Source organism: Vigna radiata, unplaced genomic scaffold (genome assembly GCF_000741045.1).
Source record: "Vigna radiata var. radiata cultivar VC1973A unplaced genomic scaffold, Vradiata_ver6 scaffold_146, whole genome shotgun sequence".
Classification (NCBI taxonomy): Eukaryota; Viridiplantae; Streptophyta; class Magnoliopsida; order Fabales; family Fabaceae; genus Vigna; species Vigna radiata.
Window position 1 is genome coordinate 365,909 of NW_014542469.1, and position 9,266 is coordinate 375,174.

Consider the following 9,266-nt stretch of genomic DNA (forward strand, 5'->3'; position numbering starts at 1 on the left):
GTTGTAAGTGTTGGGTTATTGGACTCCCTTCCTATGTGGAGAATAGACCAAATAATGTGGACCATTATGTCAGATTAGTAGGGTACACTAGAGTCATTTGAAGAGAGGGAAAACCCAAGTGAGAGAAAAGGAAGAGAAGAAGTCATTCCTGCATATCATAAAACCTGCACTGGTGTTTTCATCGTTGTGAAGTTTTTCACTGTTGGATCGGGCTGATTTTTGGACAATAGTTTCCAGACATACAGTTCTTCATTCTGACTGTTCGGATCGTTGATCAGAGGTCTAGTTTTGGAGAAAATAGTCTCGCATCAGAAGCTCTATTTTGGAGAATTTTCATCTTCTTGGTTCTCATTTGTAAGCATTATGCTTAGTTAGTTTGGCTGATTGAAAACCCCATTTGATGTTTTTATCAAAGACTATTATGAACCCTATAATTGATCCAGGGGATTATTCTTTGGTCTGGATGACTTGTGGTTTTTAATCTTGCATTGAAGGGTTTTTCACATTAAAAGTGGTTGGTGTTTCTTTGTGCTTTAATTTTGTTTTTGCTCTATTTGTTTAGTGTTCCTCACAGATTCTCACAAGAAGGGGGATTGAATTTCCACTGCGTTATTACTCTTTGTTAATTTGCTATTGTTTTTGGCCCTTTTTCCCATTAATAAGGGTATGATAATACTCATATGTAGTATAATTGGGTTTATTGGGGGTATAACATGTTAGTGATCATATCTGGATGATTCAAGTGTGTTTGAGTATGTTTACATGGGTGTGTGATGCTTGAATACATGTATGATGTGTTAACTATGTTTCCAAGTGATCTAGGGTTGATGTATGCATGTTTGAATGCTTGAATCATGTCCAGAATGTGTTTCTATTTGGAAATAATCGATTATCATTAGTTATAATCGATTATCTGTGATTTTAATCGATTATCTCTTCCTGTGTTATGTTTTTGGGTAAATTTCACTGAAATAATCAATTATCTTAAGTGATAATTGATTATCATAGTGCATTTTGGTAAAAAAAAAATGGCGAATTTGATGAAGAATGAACGTGCACCAAGTTTAAGGAGTTGTGGAAGATTGAGGTAAGTGATTATGTTTAGGGTCAGTTTGACTCGTGGTTGAGAGTGGAGCATGAGTTTGTGTTGGGATGTATTTGAGTATGTGATTGATGAGCATGAGAGTGAAGGATAAGTATACTTCTTGTACCTTGCAAATCATGGTTTTATTTGTGGATAGGTACTTCCTTTTGCCTTGTGTGCATTGGAATGGTTGTTCAGGTATTGAGCCTTCCTTGTGTAGGGGTGAAGGTCTGTTCCTTGTCCTTGTGTGGCAGGACTACATGTTTCTTAACTGGATTGTAGGACTAATTGAGCAGATTTGTAGGGGAGGATACAAATCATCTATAGGGGAGGCTACAAATGTCCTATAGGGGAGGCTACAAATGTTCTGTAGGAGCGACTACAATCTCCTTACCTTGACAAACCATGTATATTCATAAGTGTAAAATCATAATTGAATGCATTATCTGACTATAGAAATATTTTAACAAACAAACCTGCAACGCCCCAAACTCTATAGATGCATGAAACTGCATCCACTCCTCTTCAGTTATTATGTACTTAGCACAAGGATACTCATGTTGTTTGTCTCCAAAGACATATAGATGTGTCAGCCTTGTCTTGAAATCCCTCCATCTAATCGCTCTGTGGGATAACATTTTCTTTCTAATTGGCCCACCATTTGGAATATCAAAATTTTGTTGTTTAAAACAAAAAACATGTTAATGACATAATAAAAACAAGGTAAACAATATATCAAATTTCTTTTAAGTAAACATATATGAATGGCATGCCATAGGAGGTTCTTGTCGACCTTTGGGACGTCATCCCAAGATGCAATGACGATAGAAACATGAGTTTTTGCTAATATACCCAGATAGCTCTTAAACTTCTTAACATGTGACCCTAAAGGCAGACCCGATCCCAGATCAATCTTTACCTGTATCCTCTCCACGGCAACGCGTCGGGATGTCACATCGGGAAATCGCGTCACAGATCGACCACGTCCGCTCTTTCCTTATCCCGAGCTCGTCAAACCTGAAAACACAATGTTAGTACTACATCAAATATGATAAATAGAACAAACTGTAAAGGTTATAAAAAAATAACACAAAAGCTATTAAGGTATTGTTTTCTCCCAAATCCCTTCATTGTGATCACTCTGAATTGCATGGATGTCATCGGCTACGTCATCCACCTTGTGTTTAATGGGTCTTGATGCAAAAGATGTTGTCTCAAGTATATCTAGAAAATCATACAAATGAGCTCTTTCAAAATTTTCTTCACCAATATCACGTATCATGTCCTCTAAATGATCACTCAACCATTCTTCCACATGATATGTTCCTCGTGATGTTATAGGCTAGTCTAGTACTTATCCATGCCAAGTCCATATAGTATAAGTTCTCATTATGCCGAACATGAATAAATGGTCACACATATTGCCTAATTCTTGGAGTATTTGATTAAGATAACGAACACAAGGACAAAATTACATCTCGTTCACAGAGTTTGCATTTTGTTCAACATATTCCAAGAACTCTAAAACTCCATTTTCATATTCTTGATTGATGCGACGTTCATTCATCCAGCTTCGATCCATACTATGTTCGTAACAAACTTCATCCATCTCAATTTTGTAACCATCACAAAGTTAGGTCCTACCCATTCAGAAAAATTATTTTCCATAATGTGCTAACACACATGGAAAGAAGTCAAACATGATGAATTTGATAAGATTTCGGCAACATTTCGCATTAGTCTCCGAAATATGCATCCGAACAACCATAGTCAAATATGCATCTGGACAAAAATACAAATAACCTAAACTGAAATTTTATCAAACTTATCCATAAACTCCAACATACATGTTATAGCAAATTATGAAAAATAATTTTCTCAAACCATCTAATCGGACAATTCGAAATTTAATACAAACGATTAAAAGTTTAATCGTTTGTATTAAATCTCAAACGAAAACTAAGTTTCACTTAATGATTTCATAATACAATCATAATTAACACATCAAACTTAATCAATCATGCATGCATACTCAAGAAACAAAGTGTAACACAAAAACTAGAAATGACATCAACAAACATGTCAGAGCGGTGCAATGAAAAGGCTAGCATGTGCAAAAAAACAAGAGGGAGGTGAATTAGTTTCTTATCGCAAATAATACCTTCAATAATTTTATCATAAAATATAAATTCGTTAATAACAATTTAAACAAATAAAAAAGTAAGAGAGAAAATTGTATAGGTGATTTTTATATTGGTTTGGATCACACAGATCCGTCGTTCAGTTGTTAATCTCAACCGAGAATTAACGCCTCACTATCACAAATCAACAAATTGTTACAATCACAAAGAAAATAAAATAGTTTAAGGTTATAACACCTTTTTTGTTACCCCAAGAGATGAAACTCACTTCCCTTGAAACCCACAAGGGATGAACACCTCTTCTGATTGTTTCAACCTCCTTTCAATCTTCACAAAGGATGACAAGCTTTCAACTCAGCAACAACAACAACAACACTCAATCACAGTTCCAGTGAAAGTTCTCGCTTTATGACAACACAAGTTCTCATAGACACAAATACACTTATTTCGTATTTTAAAATGAGAGTCCAAATCTAATTTATAGAGATCTCACTCAAGGATACCTCCAAAAATCCAGTGTCAACTATTTAGCATGTAATGATCGATTATCCACTTATGGTAATCGATTATGCATTTAATGAAATCAAAAAGGTGAAAAGCTTGCTTAAAAATCTCTTAATTGCTCGTGATAATCGATTATGATAAGTCATAATCGATTACTGATAATCAATTATCATTAGTTGGTAATAAATTGTCCTGAGTATAAAATGAGGTTTTCTGATTCAAAACGCATTTTAACGCAACCTAAGGCAAACAATACATAGAATCAAAGATAAGCCATACCCTATACATAAATCTACTAAATTACAAAAACTTTAACATCAAAACAAGCCTTCATGAAGATCTTCTTGCAACAAGAATACTTGAGACTTGACTTTGAGAGATCATCAAAGCTTCTAATCTTTAGCTTTTTGCTAACACAACAACCAATATCCATTAACTAAAATTCATATATTAAATAACCAATTACATCTCATAAGGAGTACATTTTAAAATAGGAAGAATAAGAATTCTATTTAAAACATAATATGCAGTACTCATAACATATGTCCAAAAATATTTTGGAATTTTCTATTCATTTAATAGAGTTCTTGAAAGTTCTTCTAAGGATCTATTCTTTCTTTCGACAACCCCATTTTGTTGTGGAGTTCTAGGTGCATAAAAGTTATGGGAAATTCCAAATTCTTCAAAAAAATTTTCAGAAGATTCATTTTGAAATTCCCCTCCGTGATCGCTACAAATAGATTTAATTTTCAAATCCTTTTTATTTTGAACTAGTTTTGCAAACTTTTTGAAAACTTTGAAGTTTCACATTTTAGAGTAATAAAGAATGTCCATGTATATCTTGAATAGTCATCAACAATAGCTAAAGGATAATAATTGTTGGATCCCTTCAGATCTAAGGGTTAAGGATCACGACTTTGTCCCTTCTAAGTAGTACACTATTTCGTGTGCAACACATCAATTATACCTATGCACCTCCCTCACCACGTCATATTTGGAACCTAATCATTACAGCCTCTTCATCGTCATGTTTCTTGAGGTTGAGGGTTACCATACCTATAAGTTATGACTAAAGATACAAAGTTTCTTTGCAACACTCTCCATGATGACTACTAAGTATCGATATCATGGTTGACAAGTCAGAAGCTGAGGACCGACTACTAATGTTTGATTCTTTGAAGCTTTTGACAAGCCTTAAAATGTCACATGTACAAGGCTGGAGAACTGGTGTACTGTATACGACTGAGTAACCCTTTGTTATACCAAAATAGATCTCGTCTTTGGATTAGTACTTGTCAATCCCTTAAGTCGACATGTACTCGGCCCTTCTCTATTCAGCTAAAACATCATGCATTACACTTAGTCACTGTGACCCATGATTAACTATGACAATCCAGGATACAACATGTATTTAGGCCAATGAGCCTAGGCCCCTTCAAATAATAAAGTCCATACATTAGGTATAACTAACCTTTATTAAAGAAATACGATTTACGTTCTTATTAATTGTTCAATTATTACTTGTTAATATGAGAGATTGACTTGAGTATTAAAGTATCTTCAATAAACACAATCCCCTTTTATCTTAAAAGGAACCAACACTTAGAAAAAAGACGAGTACTCTAAAAACCAAAGATTAAAAACTCTCCAAAAAGTATTTGAAATAGTGTAAAATACGTTATCGACTCTATAAAAATAAATAATATATATATATATATATATATATATATATATATATATATATATATATATATATATATATATATATATATATATATATATAAAAACCTGAGAGTTTATCATTGAAATTAACCTAAATTTTATCTTGTAATAAAAAATAAATACAATAGCATAAAAACGGGATTGAACTCTTCAAATCATTAGAAAATAAATTTGTAAATTCGAAACGTTAATTACTAAAAGAGTACTAATTATATAAATTAGATATATAATAAAAAATAAAACACATTAGTTCTTTGTAAAAAATTAAAATAATTTAACTATTTAATATTTTACAATTTAAAAGAAGAGAACTTGCGTAAAATTACAGAAGACAACTCTAGTTTGTACAAAATATTTAATTCGTTTTACCTTTCTATATCTTCTCCTATTAATATATAAAAATATTATTTTAAACGTAATATTCATCCTATACTTTTTAAAAAGTAAGTCCTTAATTTAAACCATATAATATTAATACTATTATATATATATATATATATATATATATATATATATATATATATATATATATATATATATATATATGAAGTATGTTAATTTACGTAAAGAAATTTTTTAGTTATTACATTTTAGTAAAATCTACTAAGTTTTAGGTTACAAAAATGTCTCTTTTTTAAGAAAACCAACTTTAAATTCAAGGATATTTTAATAATTTTAAAATTTAATTTAAAATAATAAGAATAAAAGGTAGTTATTAAAAATCCTTCCACGTGTACGAGAGAAGTTATTAGTTTTTATTATATATTTTGTAAAAGGTAATTGTTTTTATAAACCCTAAACCCCTAAACCATTATATTTTTTAAAAGGTAGTTGGTTTTTAAAATAAAAAATAAAATAAAAGGTAGTTTTTTTAAAATTAAAAATAAAATAAAAACTAATAACTTCTGGACCAATCAGAATTTTTAATAACTACCTTTTATTTTTTTTTTATTTTAACAAGGACATTTTTGTAACCTAAAACTTAGTACACTTTGCTAAAATGTACCAACTAAAAAAACCTCTTACGTAAATTAGCAAACCCTTTTATTTATATATATATATATATATATATATATATATATATATATATATATATATATATATATATATATATATATATATATATATATATATATTGAAGAGATTATATTTGAAATGGAATATTAATTTATGAAACCAAACTTGAGGAATCCATCGATCTTTGCCCTTACTTGCTAGTAACGCAATCCTCTATTTCGTGAGTAATTATTGTGCTCTTCATGAATTTCATATGACCAAAATATCCATTTTCAAAACCTCAGTATGCATGGCCAAAAGGGTCATTTTTCAGTCTCACCATTTACTCCAATCAATTAAAGCATTTTCCTTACCAATTTCGCAATTCCATTTATCAACGCTTTAATCGAATCTCATTACTTTGTTATGCTCAGAAGAAGAAGAAAATTTGACATGTCCCATCCAACATAATTCAGTTGAAACATATGGATGATTTAAAACAAAACTATACCTTAATTCAATCTTGAAATGTAATTAGAAATCATATTGGATGTAATATCAAACCAGTCTTAAAAGATAATATAATTAAATTCAGAAAATCCACTACATTTTGATTAGGTCTTATTTCTCTTATAATTCAAAGGTACATGCACCTTACTTATTTATTATTGGAATAAGCATTATTGTGAGAGCAGTTGCACTAGAATGATTAGCGTGAAATAATAAATTAAGAGGAGTTTTAATATAAAAGTGTATTTAATTTCTACTCAATTTATTTTATTACGCAAATAATAAATATAAATAAAAGAGTAAGGTTGAGAGAAATTTGCATTTATGATTTTTATACTAGTTCGGATCTTACCAATCCTACGTCTAGTCGCTTATCTCAAATCAAGATAAACAGTTCACTAATCACAAAACAATTACAAACTACATTCACAAAGAAACAATTTGTAAAAGTTTAGAAATCACCTCTCTTGATACCACAAGAGATGAACCTGCACCTCCTTTGAATCTTCACAAAGGATGAGACACCTCCTCGAAATACTTCACGAAGGATGAAACACCTCCTCTGAATACTTCACGAAGGATGATCCTCTTTCACACACCTCCTCAAACGCGCCAAGGATGAACCAGTTATTCCTCTGTCACCGTAGTAGCAATGTACCATCACCACAGACAAGAACTTCCTTAGCTGAGCAAGAGCACACAATTCTCAAAGAGTTCTGAGTATTTGAGCACAAAGGAAGAGTTTTTGATGATGGATAAAGAGAGCCTATTTATAGACTAAAGCAAATACTCTTCCATTCTTCGTAACAGGCCATTTAACACTTTTAATCGATTAGTACAAGTGTTAATCGATTAAAATGAGTACAACGGCTAGTTTCTAAAAACCAGAAAACTCCAACGACTATCTTTAATCGATTATTCATAGGACTAATCGATTAGCTAATCGATTAAAATAGTTATTAATCAATTATTTCCATACAAGTTGAGTTTTTAACACCTGTAACGTTTTAATCGATTAATATTTGATTTAATCGATTAAAACCGTGTGTTTTTTTATTCTGAACAACAAATATAAAGTATGAAGGTACAAGAATCAAAACCAACTACAAATCTAAGTCTTAAACATCAAACTACAATTATTAGAAAAGCTTTTTATAACAAAAACATGTCTTCAAAGGATCTTCATGAATCTTGATATATATTGACTTGATTTGGACATCATCAAAACTTCGTCTTCATCATTTTGCTAACATTCTCCCCCTTTTTTATGATGATCAAAAACTCCTTTGAATTAAAGCTTTTAGTAATAATTTAGATAAAAACACAACTTATGGAAGAAAAGACCATTGGAGAATAATAATAAGCTTTAAACATTTTCTCCCCGTTTTTTATCATAATTAGAAAGTTGTTTTTAGTTGTTCTCCTCCTAAGATAAAACTGTTGTAAAATGCTGACAGGAATCACGAACAAATTTCCTAAGGCGTGTAGAGTCATTGTCCTTAAGGACTTATCCGCGGTGTGCGCAAGTCCCCTAGAATATAACAGGAACTTCTCAGAATATTTCTGAGGATCTCAGAACTAGCAAGGAACTCTTAAAAGAGTATAAGAACAACCCAAAATATTTTAGAGAAGGAAAAAAGAGAAAAGAATGAAACTTAGAAGAGAAGAGAATGAGAGAAGATTTAACTTGGTTTGTCTTGGAATGAGAGAAATGCTCTCTATTTGTAGAGCCAGGAAAGAATCAATTTAAATAAAAGAAATTAAAAGTCATAAAATTTTTTAACGTTGGAATTCATTGAATTTGAACGTTGGCATGTTTTTGTTTGCCAATTAAAATACAAACGTTGCATTTCAATTCAATGTTCTGAAGTTTAAACTCAAAATTAATGCTTTTCAACTTTGCAATATTATACTATTATAACAATCCCCCACATATTGCAAAAGTTGAAAGAAAAGATAAAAAAACTTTTATTCTGGGTTTCATAGGATGTAATGCATCAGAGCTGGCATAGCAAGCTATATGAACCAGTCTTAGATTTAGAAACTTAACACACAGTGTAGTTGGTATAGCAAGCTATATGAACCAAAGACACTTGACGTGTGTTAGAGGTTTATCAATCACAATACACCCCCACAATCCTTGCTGTTATCGTTGTGTTGCGCTTACTAGGCCATGCGCATGCCCGATATTCATGAGTGCTCTAGAGATCATGCCAAGATCTCATGCAAGCGGCCCCACTTGAAACTCAGATAGGTGATTTCATCAAGTGTATGCTCTAAATCATACACCACCCATAAGGGATATGAAA